Here is a 17424-nt window from a genome sequence, read left to right on the forward strand (position 1 = left end):
CATGTTCCCCAAGCCTTGGGTATACCAGGGTGTTCACAAATAATTATTAGGTCATATGGTCTGGCAGAAATATTGGTTTGAATCTTTAAATTTAAATCTTTAAAAAAATCTTTGAATCTTTAAATCTTTAAAAATCTTTAAATCTTTAAATCTTTAAATCTTTAAAAAAAAATTTTTTTTGGAACCGCTGTATGCATTGACATGAAATGTCACAGTTATGATCTAGTGGTCATGGAGAATATCTGATATATATATTACTAAAACGTTCATCTTATATGTATGTATGTATGTCTGTATGTTCCCGAAATACAGCCAAAACGATACACCATAGCGCAAAAATTTTAGGGCCATCTTACTCACCATTCTCCTGTGGTGTGCAGTTTCAAGTTTCGTTCAAATCGGGCAACGAAAAAAAATATTTAAAAATCAATTCCCGATTCAGTCAAGCACTCTTCGGGAGAATTTGATCAATGCAAACAACCTCAGCGGTATAGTTCACTGGAGCTATCTTTCTTTTTCCTTGAAATGATTTTTTTTCATCAATCGCTGCCACAACGGGAACCCAACAGGTTCATGGGTCGTCTGGTATGTTTTAAATTTCAACCTGATTGGACACATGGTCCGCCAGCTAGAATTATTTAATATTTTGAATCTAGGTTCAGGGATTTAAATCAAACTTCGTATAAGTATATATAATGATGTAATAATGTGGGTGAAGGCATATATGGCAATGTCACATTGTCAAAGAGTGCCCGTCTAGGCTATACATACAACAAAACTAAGGTAACAGATTTAATGGTAAATCCCCTGTTTGGAATCACTACGAATCGAATCAATCTAATCTTATTCACATGGGAGCACGGGACAGACGCCGCACAAGGTTCAAGAGACATTAGAGAATGTAATCTGAGGCATGGGTAATGATTTTTTTTATCCTCACACCCAGCTTTCACCACATGGATATGTGGGACATGAGCAAAAATGAGGGTGTTGAGTGGACAGAGCAGACGAAAAATGCACTGCCTTTAGAAAGTATTCATACCCTTTGACTTTTGTCACATTTTGTTGCGTTGCAGCCTGAATTTAAAATTGATTAAATTTAATTTTTTTTTGTCACCAATCTACACAAAAAAGAATGACGAAGTGAAAACATGTTTTTAAATTGTGTTTACAAATCAAAAAAAAATGTAAAGCTGAAATGTCTAGCATCAATAAGTATTCAATCCCCTGAGTCAATACTTTGTAGAAGTGCCTTTTGGCCGCGATTACATCTTTGAGTCTTCTTGGGTATGTTAGGTATCAGCTTTGCACATCTGGATTTGGGTATTTTCTCTCATTCTTCCAAGCAGATTTTCTCAAGCTCTGCCAAGTTGGATGGGGAGCGTAGGTGAACAGCAATCTTCAAGTCTTTCCACGGATTTTCAATGGGATTTAAGTCTGGGCTTTCGCTGGGCCATTCAAGGACTTTCACATTCTTGTTCTGAAGACATTCCAGTGTTGCTTTGGCTGTATGCTTGGGGTCATTGTCCTGTTGGAATGTAAATCTTTGCTGCAATCTAAAATCTTTTGCACTCTGAAGCAGGTTCTCCTCAGTGATTTTCCTGTACTTGGCTCCATTCATTGTTCCCTCTATCCTTACAAGTCTTCCAGTCCCTTCCACTGAAAAGCATCCCCATGCTTCACCTTGGAGATGGTGTTAGATGGGTGACGAGCTGTCCTTGGTTTCCACCAGACGTAGCGCATTACATTCTTCGACGATGGTTACTGATTTCCCCTGGAGTTGTTTGTTGACTTGGTTAAGATGGGTAAATATATCTGAGAGGTACCCTAAAGAGGCGATGAACTTTGAATCAGCAAACTTTTCCCACAGCTTTGAATCCCGGCCAAGAAGAAAAATCTCTACCTCAGTGCTGAGCTCAAACACTCGGTAAAGAATAAGTCCACGTGAGAGCCACCTCACCTCAGTATGAAGCAAAATAATTGAATGCTCAGAACCCATCTCATCACAAAAAGCTTTGAGCAACAAAAAAAGAAAAAATTGATTTTCTTGTGGAAGAATAGTGCTGCATCCCTCCTGCAGAATTCTTGACAGTGGTGGATTCTATGCCACGGTGTATGCAGGTCGTACTGGCCGCACGTGGTGGTGAAATACCCTATTAAGTGACTTTACATTGGTGTTTCCATTTTTCGTCCACTACCTGTACATAGATATCATGGGAATCGGTTGAAAATAGACGATTTATTTGACCCTGACCTTTTGACCTCTTGATGTCAAAAACAATAGCTTCCAGCTTCTCACGCCCTCTTCCAGGTGTTGAAGTTTCATGAATATCAGAGTAAAAATGTGACCTGCAGGCGATTGACATACAAGCAGACAGAATCACAGACCAGAACAAGCAATATACAGTCGGACCCTGACATTCGTGGGGGATACGTTCCTGAAAAATGCCGCGAATGTCAGAGCATTGTTTTAATGGGGAAAAGGGGGACATGTTCCCGGCGGTTCGTGATTCACAAGGGAAATTCAAAAATTCTGTGAAAAACTGAGAATACCCGAAGCACAGGCCCGCAAATGTGGAAGCAGGTCAGAAAAACCATGAATACATGAAGCACAGGGCCGTGAATGTAGAAGCAAGTCACATTTTAGGAACCGCAAATACTCGTGGTCCGCGAATAGTGGAACGGCGATTGTCGGGGTCTGACTCTACTTGCAAATTTTCAGTTTCACAAGTAACAGACAAGCATATATACAAGGGTGAAAACAACCTCTGTCCACCTTTGGTGGCAGAGGTAACAAGGTAATGGAAACAATAATCTCAGTGGACTTTAAGACCAACCTCTTCTCCAACTCCTCAATGTCACATGTCCATATATATATATATATATATATATATATATATATATATATATATATATATATATATATATATATATATATATATATATATATATATATATATATATATATATATTGTTACGGCTGTGGAAATTCGCATTACACGATAAAGGGCCCTCAGGTGAGATATCTCCATAGGTATATGTGTATTTAGCCCAAACCCGTTGTATAGAAGGAATTTATGTGATCCATCCGGGCTGCGACGCTTTGAGTTAGTCGTTTTTCTTTTTCTATGTTTTATTTCAAACAAACAGCATCTCAACAACCACTCCATCCCCATCACAGCGCCAACCACACTACAACCACGCCACCGCCACCATGTACGCTACCACATCTTCGCCACTACGTTCGCTCCGAACAGCAAACAAAGGCGCCAAGGAAGGAACAACGGAGCCTGCGCAGACTTTTCCCGCCTGATTCTCCCACTTGATTCTCCCGCCTGATCTTCCCCACGCTTTGGAGTGGAGGAGGGGCGATGCAGGTCAAAGGATAGAGGTCATGTAAGGGAGGGGTCTCATTTTGGGGGAATAATTCTCTGGCCCAGAGCCAAAAACTGACTCCCCCGGCCCCCGCACGGGGCGGGGTGGAGGGAGAGCATGAGGGAACGCCCTTTTCGGGAACCCTCTCGAAGGAAGGTGGAGCCGAGAACGAGGCGGGGCGAAGGGCGGCGCCCCGTGCTATGAAAGACGGACACGGGCGGGGCACTCTGGCGCCTCTTCCGCCTCTTCCTCTTTTCGTCTTGGCTGGTGGTCTGGTCTTCAGTTGGTCGAGTTGGTACGAGAGTCTGGTTCTCGAGGGAAGAGGTCCTGCGCCCGCGCCTTGGTGAGCGGCCCTGTCACGAAGGCACGGACGGTAGACGCGGCAGCGCCAGTTGTGAGGTGGACCTACGCGTCCGGACGGGGAGTGTCGGAAAGGGTTCGCCGGCCGCGAGATAGGTCGGGGCCAGGCGCGACCACGCTGACGGTCGCGGGAGAGGGACTCACCAGCCATAAAAGGGAAGTCGCGATTTCTTTCTTTCTTTTCCTTCCTTTGCTTTTTGTATAAATGTGTGTGTTGGTGCCGTCTGTGAAGTAGAACTGCGTAAGTGTTGCCGTGTGTTGGTCGTAGGCGGTTGTAGCTCTGCATTTGCTTTTGTTGCATGACTGTTTTAACTGTTATATGTGCATTTTGACTGTATGGCTGTATATACGTGCTTGTCTGTGTGTGTGTGAATAAAATGCTTGCTTGTTGAACTGTTCCCGCTCTGCTTCGTCTCTTTTCCTTTTTTATTGACCCTCCATCTTGCATCACGTAAGGGGTTCGTCGTGGGTGCAACTTCCCGGTAATTAATCGGAACCGTCAAGGCCGACGATAACACCGCTCGGTTATCACTGTAGCACGGAACGGACCGCTTAAGCGGTTCGTGTCCGGAGTCGGCCTGTGGCGTGGTACGATCGCCCGGTAGACCATTCGCGCAGGTACTTAGGCAGATCGAATTTGACGAGCAACCCTATCCTGCGCAGGTGGGCAATTGGCACGATCGTGGTGAGAGATGTATTGAGATTGAGAGATGTATTGAGGTACAGAGATCGTGGTGAGAGACATTGAGAGATGTATTGTGCCGAGTCTCACTGGACTCTAAGCATTCCATATTGTTTGGTACCCACACCTTGACCTGCAAAGGACTAATGGGATCTTTTTCTTGACTGGCTGGTAGATGTTCTTCATACACGCAAGCAATGTGTAGCACTTGACGGTGTTCTATCCCCTGCCGATAGAGGCTGGTGTCTCTCAAGGCAGCCTTGGGCCCGATATTGCTCCTGGTTTACATTAACGATCTCTTGGCCTCTTTTGAAAACCCTTTATATCACTTTGCAGGTGACTGCTTTCTTTTCCAGAAAGTCTCGAACACTAATGGCAGGCATGCTGAAACCGCATACTTGCCCACAGATTCAGAGAACATGCAAAGCTGGTCAATCACCTGCAGGAATGTTTCAATTATTGCTTCTCGGTCCCAAACACTCACTCTATTACTATATAAAGACCACATGACTCATCCGCTGGTTAACCCCGCCGCCGAAGGTGAACAGAGGTTGCGTTTTCATCCCTGCCTGTTTGTTTGAGAGCATGATATCTCAGAGTTATGGACGGATTTGGATGAAATTTGGTGGACAGTTTGGGTGTATGACATGGACGAATTGATTCGATTTTCATGAGGTTATGGATCCGGATACTACAGTTTTTAAAGTGATTCTTCACCATTGAGAAATGGGGCCAAAAACTATATACAGCATGATATATCAAAAAGTTATGGATGACATTACAAAACTAGGTGGATGAGTTGGGTAGGTGACAAGAACAAGCCGATTAGATTTTGGTTCAGGTCCAGATCCATTTTGGTTCCAAACTGTTCAGCATGGCAGAGGCATGAGTCTGTCTGTCTGTTTTTGTGCAGGATATCTCAAATTTCTGGATGCATTTGGATGAAATTTGGTGGGCAGGTTGGGTGTGTGACAAGGACGAATTGGTTAGGTTTTGGTGAAGATCCGGATCTGGCTACAAGAATTTTTTTAAGTGATTCTTCACTATTGAGAGATGTATTGTGCCCGATGTATTCTCGTGGATCAGGTATTGCGTGGCGGAGGTATGTGCTGTACCCAGTGCCCTTATAGTTACCCTCACCGAAGGAGAGGGTATTGCATTTGGGTCCGTTTGTTTTCTGTCTGTTTGTGCGCATAGAACTTTCGAGTTTTTCACCGCAACCGCTTATCGGATTGAGACGAAATTTTCACCAGAGGTGCAACTACTCATGTAGAATGTTGTAATGATAATTATAATGTCATGGGTCACGTAATGTGGCAACCATGTTGGAAAAATGGAAAAACTTTGGACCTCTGTATATCTGAAACCACACCAAGGAAAAAATTGAAACTTGGCAAACTGCAAGTATTCCTCATGGGGAATAAGTGTGATTTTTTTTTTTTGACCTCATAGGTGCTTTCGTCATTACGTAATAATTGTATATGTAGAACGCCACATCTGATCAGTGTGAAAATTGTTGAGGGGCATCTGGGATAAAATGGGGTACAGAAAAAAAATTGATGTCATCCGTCACGTGATTTGGCAGCCATATTGTTGTTTTTTTTGTTTTGTTTTTTTGCTTCAAAAATCTTCTTCTATGAAGTGGCTGAACAGATGAAGGTGAAACTTTACATGTATGACTACCTTTCCATGAGGAAGAAAAGTTTCACACATATGACATCATAGATTACAAATGTTTTGGCACCCAGATTGGATTTACCCGAAAAACCTCTAAAAAATCTTCTCCAGAATGGCTAGACAGATTGAGGGGAAACTTCACACAAATGTTCCCCAAGCTAGGGTTGTACAAGTTTGTTCAGGAATAATTGATAAGTCACATGGTTTGGCAGACATATTGGATTGAAGTAAAATATAAAATAATGTTTTCTCTGGAACCGCCTAATCAATCGATGTGAAACTTCACAATTATGATCTAGTAGTGATAATGATGGGGAATATATGTTTTAAATTTCATTTTGATTGGACACATGGTCTGGCAGCCCAAAAATTTTTTTTTTATCTGGGTTCTCTGATTTTTTTTTTTAATTTTGATTTTCTTTTTAATGAGGCTCACTTGGCTGTGCCTGGATGGCTTTGAGGGTAGAGGAGTAGCAGCTGAAATGCAACTCCTATCCAGGTTTCTCCTGATGACTTCATCTTTTGTTTTTGCTTGTTCAGGTTCCTTCTGATGATTCCAATGCAGGACTGTACCTATTTGGTCTTCCATTTGATTTGAATTGAATTAATTGTAATCCCATTCTGAATTCAATTGAATAATAATTAATGTCATGGGTCAGGGTCAGGGTCAGGTGTCCAATGAAAGCAAGTTTGCATCAAAGCGGGTCATCTTGGTACCCGGTCATCATTGCCGGCAGTTATAAAGTGGCAGTTATAATTACGTCTCATTAATTTCATAACACACCAGTACACAAACGTCACACGAAATACACCACACAAAACTACACAAACACCACACAAAACCAGTCCTGACGAGGGTCTGCAATCTCTTAATGCTCTTTTTCCTGTTGACTCTGCAATCGACCTCTGGCAGAGGTTTGGAGCACTTTAAACGAGCAATCTTCGAATGACCTTTCACCAAATGGCTGACCAAATATCCAAACCCCCTGCACTAAAACCTTCCCCCTTACCCCCACTCAAACCTTCTTCCGCACCCAGCACACTCAAACCGTCCACCGTTTCTGTGGGTCTCTCTGTCTTCGACCACCTCCTTTCTAGTCTGGCACTCTCTGCTCTTTCCATGCTATGTCCTCCACAGGTTACTGCAGGGCTCACACAGTCCACCATCAACCCCCTTCTTGTGAAACTACCTAAATCTAGGCTCACTGCTCACCTCCACTCATTTGTTCCTCTGTTTTCCCATCTGTTGAATCAACTTCCACATCCTCTTCAATCTCATTATTCTCTCCAGGTCTTCAACTGCTCACCACCATCTCAGATCATCCCCAATCCAAAACCATGATCTTTACTCCCCTCGTTAACCCCACCCAAATTCCTCCTTCCAATTTTCCAGTTTTGCCTCCTTCGAGATTCCTTCTGTATCCATCTTGTCAATCCCATGCATCCTCTGTGTCCAACCTGTGCACCCCATGTATGCGTATTTTGCATCATGTTTTTGTCTGTTGCGTCCTAATCTATGTAGTGTACTCACTCTTCCCCGAGCCTCGACGATGTATACAACACAAATGACCAGGGTAGGGAGGGTTCTTGGAATATTCTGTAGAGTTGTCATTGCTCGGTCCCTCTCACCTCTTTGCATTGTTCAAAAATTTCATCCACAATGACATAGAATAAGGACATCCTCTGTAGACTGGTGCCACCACATCTCACCTTGCACTCTTGGAAGTGGTGGAATCCAAGACTTCTAGACTAATTGGAGTTTCTCAAAAGGAAGCTGAGATGCAAGGCTTGCTTCCCTCCCACTGCAGACAGATTGGTTGCCTATCAGTTTTCTATCACCTCGTTTCTGGCCTCACCCCACCTGTCCTCGAAGCTATTTGTCCTTCATGAGCCTCACCAAGCCACACTAACTAAGCCAGCAATGCAAAGCTTGTTTTCCATCCCAAACACAGGCTAACTGTTTCCATCTACTCTGTTGTCCCTTTCTCGTGAATGTGGAATCGCCTCCCTGAATCTGTCCAATCACCTTCTTTTCTCCATTCCTTTAAAATGGCGGGCCATCACCATCGCATGTTATCTCCTGTTCTTATTCCCAATTTTTTTTTAATATTCTCACTGACTCTTCTCTCGTGTCCACTCACACTTTTCCACATTTCTCCCGTTTTTCAGCTTTTCCTGTCTGCTTACACGTTCTTTTCGATTCACTCACTCTGTTCCCTTTCCTTTCTCAATGTCCTAACTTATACTAACTGTGTGGTCAATCCATTCCCAAATTCACCATGCTTGTGTACCAACTCCCTCCACTTTCATCGCTGTCTTGACATCACTCCTCTTTTCCATCACTCCTGTTGTTCAGCTCAAGCTTGCTTCGACTTATGCAAATAACAGAATCTGGAGAGTTCCTAAAACACCTTAACCCTCGCAGTCTAGAGAAAAGGGACATTGGAAGAACCTTTTAAACTCTTGATTTGCGTTTCTGAACATGATTGATATTTCCTATGAGCCACAATTTTGTCTGAATTTCGATATTCTTCCACCAGAGAGCACGAGCAGCAAGATGGATTGATCAAGATGGTTTAAAATTGTGTAATATTTTCTTTCTGTTCAGATTTAGTTAAATTAACAAATTCAGATTCGGTTCAATTTGCCAACACAGTGTTCACAATATAACATTTAATTGTAATTACGTAGCTCCTGGATCACATGGACTGAAGTCGACAGAAGGTTTTCAGAGCTATCCCATAATGGCGTGCGCGCCGCCATGTTGGTTGTATTCACATCCGTGGAAACAATAGCATCAGTAGCTCTACAATCTATCACGTTTATCTCGTTATTCTGACTCAACGCAATGGAAGGTTACACCAATCATTTGGCCTCATTTGGTCTTGTTTACCTATTCTTGCTTGTTTAGCTTGCTAATCAATATGGTGCCCAAGCACTGCATCATGGGGACTGAAATCTCTCTGTAGACAGACGGAGTGACACAAGTGTTTTACCCTGCTTTGCGCTTCATGCACGAAGTAACAGTATTAAAAACATGTGTCCAGTATTATGCGACAAATTGGGTAACCGTTGGACAGTGTACTCCCATCTTTAGTCTGATCCGATTCCTGTCGAGGGTCGAACCCAGGATAAATGAGCTATCTTTACGGGACTGTGTCGGAATAGATTTGGATTTTGCAAAGATTGCCCTCAAAAGACAGCAAATCAACACAGAATTTTCACTTTGAGCATTCGCTATAATCAAAAGGTGAACGGTCACCCACTTTGCGGTCTCTCAAAGTCACGTCTGCTGGAAGATCAATGGGCCCGTCGATTCGGAGGGCACTGCGGCATGTCATGATGATGGACACGCAAGGCTGTTTTCCATCTCGCAAGGCACATACAGATAGAGGCTTTGTTTTTCAGGAACATTTTCTGCAAGAGAAAATTGTTTCTCCAGTTGGGTTTAAAGGCACAAGTTTCAGTTATTTTTTGTTTGCACGCCACAGATAATTTAGCACTCACCGAATCACCACCGCGGCTGTCTTTGTCAACGCTCCGTGCGAATACTCGCTGAAAGCAAAGAGCAATTATTTCTTCTCATCTAATTCTACATCCATGCATACTTTCCTTTTCATAAAAACGGTTTTTCAAAAAAAAAAAAAAAAAAAAAGAGTTGATTCTTTCATTTGTGCAGAATTATTTTGCACCTGGGAAGCTTTGTTTTGCACTTCCACCTGAGCACAGGTGGGAATGCAAAATGAGATCCAGGTACAGGGAGCCTGGGTTAAAATCTCATAGGTATGCTGCATTGAAATGTTTATTTTCTTCTCATGTCCTTGTAATCCTTGCGCATGTACAGGGACATGTTCTTGTTCTGCATGGAATGTATGGGCACCAAACACCATGAGCCCCAGAACAGTTCAAAACTATAAGAGCACTCGGTAGAGTGCATATCTCCGCCACGCAATGCCTGATCCAGTGGAACGTATTGAGCCCAATACATTTTTGAAATATCATTTTATATATGTCGTTTATGACCCTATCTCTCGATGGTGAAGAATCACTTCAAAAATTCAAAATTCTTGGATCCAGATCTTTACCAAAATTGAACCGATTCTTCGTTCTCACACACCAGACGTGTCCACCAAGTTTTGTCCGAATCCATTCACAACTTTTTTGAGATATCCTGCTATATATCGGTTTAGCCATATCCATCAATGGTGAAGAATGGCTTAAAAAATTCTTATAGCCGGATCCGGATCTTCACCATAAACAAATCGGTCCGTCCTTGTCACACACCGAACATGTTCACCAAATTTCATCAGAATCCATCCACAATTTTTTTGAGATATCCTGCACACAAACAGACGGACAGTGGTGAAAACAAAACTTCCTTCCACCTTCGGCAGATCATTAAAAAAATTATTGGATCCAGATTCAGTTCTTCACCAAAAGTGAATAAATTCTTCTTTATCCGTTGTCACACACCCAACCTGTCCACCAAGTTTCGTCGGAATCTGTCCATAACGTTTTGAGACATTGTGCTATTTATCGTGTTTGGCCCTATCTGTCAATGGTGAGTTTAATCACTTTAAAAATCAATTTTTTCCGGTTCCGGTTGGTAAAAACAAAATCTAATCAGTTGGTCCTTGTCACACACCCAACCTGTCTACCAAATTTTGTCCAAATCCATCCACAAATTTTCGAGATATCCTGCACAAAAACAGACAGACAGACTCATGCCTCCGCCATGCTGAACAGTTTGGAACCCTCGGCCGGGGGGGGGGGGGGGGAAGGGGTTGTGTTTCCCCCTCACCAACCCCCTTAGCCTATGACTGCCATGGCCCAATAGGGAACTGATACTGTGCTCGCGTCAGACATATGTATAGAAGATTAAATTCGTTCAAAAAGAACCCGGGCAGCGCCGGGTGCATTCACCTCGTATATTATAATACCAAGCTTGCACACTAAAAACTCGGCTCACCGTCACACGATCCCTATGAAATTGCTGTGGCACTTAGCGGACATGCCGACAATGTTTGGCGTTCCATAGTACCACTTGCATTTTGCACAATGCGTATTTTTGTCATTCCCCATGTACGGTCTGTCATCTGCTACCAGCTATGTTGTACTGCTATCCCGTGCATGTGCATGGGTATCGCTAGTATTGGTTGATTACGTGGTTGATCACGCGAGCTGGACGTACTGTGCAAATTAGGTTGATCACATGGTGGGTTATCACGTGATCTTTGCACCACTTACAATAATTATAATCAGAGATGGGGAGAAGCAAAGATCGAAGAGTCTTTGAAACTGGATATACAGGGTGTTTCAAAAAGATTGATACAGCTTTGACCTCCTGCCATTTCTTTGATTTTTGACCTCTACCATTTTATTTTTCAGGGTTTGGTGGTGTTATAGTGGTATTTGTACTCTGGGATTTTGAGCTCCATAGCTCAACTATGCCATTGACAGTGAAGCAGAAGACAAAAGTGGTGGCTCTGTGATATGAGACTAAATCATATGTAGACATCTGTCGGAGGTTCTGCCGGGAATACGACCTCAGAACACGTGATGGACCCACAAATTGTACCATTCAATGTATTGTGAAACATTTTTAGCACAAGGGCACAGTGCACAACCAGAGCAAGGGCAACAGTGGCAGGCTGGCATCAGTAACCAAGAGCCAAGCCAACACCGTCGCCGTGCATTATTCTTCAGTGGACAGTCCCAAGAAGTCCCACCGCCGGCACTCCAGTGAGCTAGGCATCAAACCAACATCAGTCTGGCATATCCTCATAAAGGAACTGAAGCGTTTCCCATGCATCATCTCTATTGGGCATAAACTGAGTCAAGATGACATGAGAAGGAGACTTGATATGTGCAATTGGCTCAGTGACAGGATGGAGCGGTACCCAACATGGTTCAACCTGATCTGGTTCCATGATGAAGCCCATTTACACTTGAACGGTGCCATCAACAACCACAACAACATTTTCTTGGGGGCAGAACCACCTGAGGAGATCACTGAGAGGTACCTGAAAGGACTTAAGGTCACATGTTTCTGTGTCTTCAATGCCACATGGGGAACGCTTGGGCCTTACTGGTTTGAGAATGACGATCAACAGTAAGCGCTACTGGGCCATACTCCAGAAGTTCCATAATGGTCTCACCCAAAAGGTCACCCCAAACCAGCTCGGCATGACCTGGTTTATGCAGGATGGTGCACCCCCACATACAGCTGGTGACCATCACTTTTCTGTGGCAGCTCTTCAGAAACTGCCTCGTTGCCCTGGGTACCACTCATCACTGGGCACCCCATATCCCAGACTTTAACCCTCTGGACTACTGGTTCTGGGGGGCTGCCAATGGCTCTGTCCTCACCACCCGCCCTGCCACACCAGATGATCTGAAGCAGGTGTCAGAGTACCTCCAGGCAGTGCCACATGAGACTTACAGGAATGTTGGACAGAACTTTGGAGTCAGGATCAATGTCTGTCTGAACTGGGGAGGGGCACACATCGAGAACGTCAATTACAAGGATTTTGCGTAAATGCTAATTTCAAACCTTGGGCTCTCACTATCTCTTGCACTGACTTTCTGCAATAACAATCAGTGCTAGAAAATACCATGTCATAAGCTTTCAATAAATGTTTAGTTCATGAGGTTTTTGTTTCTTTGTAAATAAACATTTAAAGTTGCATCACTCTTTTTGAAACGCCCTGGAATAGTGAGTGGTTGTGGAAGAGACAAGCAAGCCGGTCGTCAGGATTTCCCAAGGGGGGTGAAAATCCAGAAGACTGAACACTGTTTTATTGGCCAGCGATAGAGTTGGCCGAGCTATGGGAGTCGTGGGGCATGCCCCCTGGAAAGTTTTAAATTATAGGTTTCAATACAATTATTTCATGCATTCTTAAGACTATTTTGGATGGAATATTTTGCAGGAATTTCAAATTTTCAACAGTTTTATCAAGCTAAAAAACAACAACAAACAATTCAAACACATTCATGTCTGCATTTCTATTATTAGAAACACCCACTCTCCTTGGGAGCATTGACAAGTCATCTCCCCTGCTCCTCCTTGCGGAGAGGGGTGGGGGTGGGGGGGGTTACCCTGGGTACGACCAACACGTATGCACAATTTGGTGGAGATCATGCCAGCCGTGTTTTTCTATGATTTTCAGGTTTTCATACACACAGAGAATTGCCTTATTTAATATAGTAGGATTACAGATATCATATATAAATTGTGGTCGTATCGATGTTCGTCAAAAGTTCTTTGTTATCTCAGATGTGCATTTTGTCCACAATCATCTTCAATTTATCTGTACCTGCACTTGGGTAAATTGTCCTTGATGTTGAACATAATTGTAAACGAAATCTCAGTTTTAAAATAACAAAACGCTATTTGAGATGACAAATTCAATTTAGCGCCCGAAACGCGTGAATCACGATTACTCTGATTCTTTGTCCTTTTCATTTTGATAGAAGACCTAATATTTCAGAGGTTTGTGTTTACCTTGTTTATTCTCCACATTACCTTGCAAAACGAAGCAAATCTGCTGCATTTGTAATTTACTGGCCCTTAAAATATTCACAAAATTGACAATTGTGTGATCGATCACCGCTGAGTTGCCCGCGTGATTTGCAACCAGCTCAAACAAGAAGAGATACAAAATCAATAACGGCATTCATTTTCTTTTGTTGAAGTGTTCAGAGTTCAGATCAGACCTCTCCTCTCTCATAATGCTTGCCTCTGTCACTGGAGCACTTAATCTGGTTAAGGTAGTCTAGACCTATCTTGTAGGTCAAAATGTCACACTTGGCTATATTCGACGTGGGTGGAGGTTTGCAAAAATCTCACAGCTTCATGCACATTCACCGGCATGTCATAATGAATGTCCAGCAGAGCTAATGCCATCTAATGCTGTTTTGTCATAGATGCTATCTTGTGAGTACCGAGTCTCCTCAGCATCCTGGTGATGCGCTCACAATCCAAGGATGTTGCAGGAATTCTGATAAATATTGTGACAGGGACCTCACTGCTCTCAGGTAACTCTGGCAGTCCAAGGTGTTGATAAAAAGACCACAGACACAGTCTACAACACTGACCTCTAGCCAGATATTTGCACGCAGGGTCGGTTTATCGCACCTGTGAGATAACTGAAGCAGATAGGGAACCTTGCCAGCGGCTGCACAACAGATGTCAATTGGCCGAGCAAACCAGCATTACGAGCCATACCCTATCGTCTATCAGAGGCCAATTAATTCTGGGTCAATGGCCCACAGGCACGCGATGTCACAATCAAAGAAGGACAGGACAAATCAAGACAGCTTCAAGCTTGTATTGGCAATGGCAGGGAAGCAAGTATGTCCAGGCAAGTATTTACAACATGTATAACATTCCCATTACCTCTATGCAACATACCCACCCTCGGAATTATTACAACAATGATTGAACACTTCAAAACAAAATGGATTCAAACACTGGGATGAAATGAGAACTGCAGGAAAAGTTGTAAGAAGAGGTCGAGGTGAGAAAGAAGTAGCTGGGGTTGGTGTTTCGGCCCTGACGCACCTCAATTGGTCTGGCCCAATGGTCCTTGGATTCACCTCCTCACGCTCCCTCTTCCACTCTGCTGGTGCTCCCTCAAAGTGTCCGATGATACGGGTGACTGCACACGAAGGTGCTTCATTTGCGCTCCTGCAATTCAAGCACTCGATGGTATGGTTGGCTGCACATGATAGTATATGGCAGTATAGTGATGGGAGAATGGCAAGTGGAGGAGCCGCGATATGGCTGGGCAACGGGATGAGGCATCCGGGTTGAAGCGACGATGTGTCGGGTGTGATGGGAAAAGGTGTGTGGGTGTATGAAGACAGGTAAGATGTGAAACGTAATTGAAAGGCGCTGAAGTAGTGAGCGATGTGAAGTGAAAAACGAGCAAGGTAAAGCGGAACAGAACAGGTGAGGTAAAGTGGAGAGAAGAAAAACGAGTGAGCTAAAGCGAACGAGCAAGGTAAAGTGAAGCAAGAGAGACAGTACGAGGTGCCGCACACGACTAATCAAGCGACATACATGTTGCTGGTAAATCGAATACACAGCAGGAGGTTGAAGAGTATGCACAGGGCCACCCATGCACACAATCCCCGTTAATAAAAGTGAACTGTACTTTTGTGCTGTCATATTTACAGCCCTTTTTCTCTCCCGCCCACCCCCTCCGTGCGGTGTTTGCCACCTGCTACTCTGCCCAACAACAGCGTCATTAGCTGACCCATGAAGCTTTCGGGAAAGGGGATGTCCTACGTGTCTGTCACATTGAGATGGTTTATCACTTTGTGTTGAGGGTGTGCAAACCCACAACTGAGGGCTCTCGCGGCCAGTCCGTGTGGTGGTGTGTGAGAAATGGCTCAAGTCCAGAATTTAAAGATGAAAGGACAAGTACCAAATGAACTGACTGTCACAATGCATGTCTATCGACATAAATACATCCTATTATTGGAGCTAAACAGAATACTATGAGACATAACGAACTTTAATTTGATGTGTATGTGCTTTATTTCCATCCAGGAGGTGCACAAAGCCCTCTCTGGATCCACAACCATCACAATGTGTTCAGGAGGCTAAAGATGTTTGGAAAGCAACTCTTCTCACATAATCACAGAAATCAGATCCGGAATTGGATTGTTTTCATTTCTTGGGTTTGGATACCTTTGTTCCTCCATAACCCCCACCTCAACAGCTCACTCTGAAATAATTTGGGTGATGGCAAGTCTTTGGTGTACAACGTATCACTGGCTCCAGATACGGTATTGTGATCGTGGTGATCGGACATCACCCAGGGAATGATGTGCAACACTTTGCTGGCTGTTGCGCATTAAGCCAAAAAATTTCCATCCATTTCGACAATGATGTGGTCGATCAGTGAAATGGCTTCATTCCTCAGATGAAGGAATAGAGTCTTTGATGAAGAGAGCAACACCTCCACCAGGACGAGGCTCAGGTCTGTCAAACCGTAAGAGGGAGTAACCAGGGAGTTTTAATACTCCCTGGGAGTGTCGGCCAGTCTATTGGACCTCTGCTACTGCTGTCCAGCAATTCTTAGCAGGATTGGCTCGACACCAAGCTTGTGGGCCAACCGTAGCGCTTGCCTGAATACCTTGTCGAATTTGGCTTCCACAGTGGTTCGCATCATGCTTTACATCGTTTTTACCTCTGTCACCATTGAATATACTCTGTCTGCATCACTGGTTCTGCTCTGCAGCATCACCGCTACCCCATGGAAATGCGATAAGTTCATATATATCGTAAGCACATTGATGATCACAAGCTCTTCAGTTGAACAGTTCATCATCGTCATTCTGGTGTAATCCATGGGCAATGACCTCCATAGTAGTTATCATGTAAACATAGGCCTGGTATAAGTGTTGGAAAGCCGAGTGCCATTCTGCCCACCTTGTTTTGCACAAGTCCTGCAATGGCTTTCACGAGGTGTCCGTGACGTGCTTGTCGATCATGCATTTAAGTAACCCCTCTCTCTTCGGGTTGTGATTGAAAAACAAGCACACTTATTAGTTATTACATCACATCAAGAGTATTTCGTACATTTGGTAAATGGACAATGACAAGGTTTAGACAGTGTACGCATCTCACCCAAGAGGGCTGTTTTCTTAATTGCCCCTGTACACCATTACGCTGACTCAACATTGCTCTTCCCGTGAATATTGAGAGCATCAAATTCTGGCATTTCCAGAGCTTTCAAAATTCCATGGCAATTGCATGACCCGTTGTCACCTTCAAATTTATGAACTCAATAAGTTCCTCCTTTCTGGTCTTTTCCGCATCCATGAACTGAAAGACAAGCAGCATATGTTCGGTGTTACGGCTGGTCATGTCGTCCACTATGATTGTAAAGTACCACATTTGATCTGTTGGACTTCTTTAATAATCCTCGCCTGGATGATTTGCATGCCCAGGACATTGATCCTCTCGTTTTGAGAACTTCGTGACATGTGATGGACTTCGCGAACCTTTCTTTCAATCTGCTTTTTCCAAATATTTGTCCAGGTGGTCTGACACTACCTGTTCTGATTCTGCCAGTCGATTCAGCAATGCAGTTTAATTACCTGGGTTCTTTGCCTCAATCTTGCCTGATCTCCTCTTGGGGTGATACATTGCCGAACAAGACAGCCTTAACGATGCAGCACAAGATTTTTGTGGTTTTGCTGAATTAATGCCTGTCCACTTTTTTATCAAGAAGAAATGGGATGGCTACTTGTGTTTTTTCGATGCGCAATTTCAATATCAAAGGAATCTGCATCGCTTTCCAATGGAACACCTTTGA

This window comes from Eptatretus burgeri, chromosome 15, assembly GCF_056783735.1.
Source record: "Eptatretus burgeri isolate ZD-2024b chromosome 15, Ebu_testis_v1, whole genome shotgun sequence".
NCBI lineage: Eukaryota > Metazoa > Chordata > Myxini > Myxiniformes > Myxinidae > Eptatretus > Eptatretus burgeri.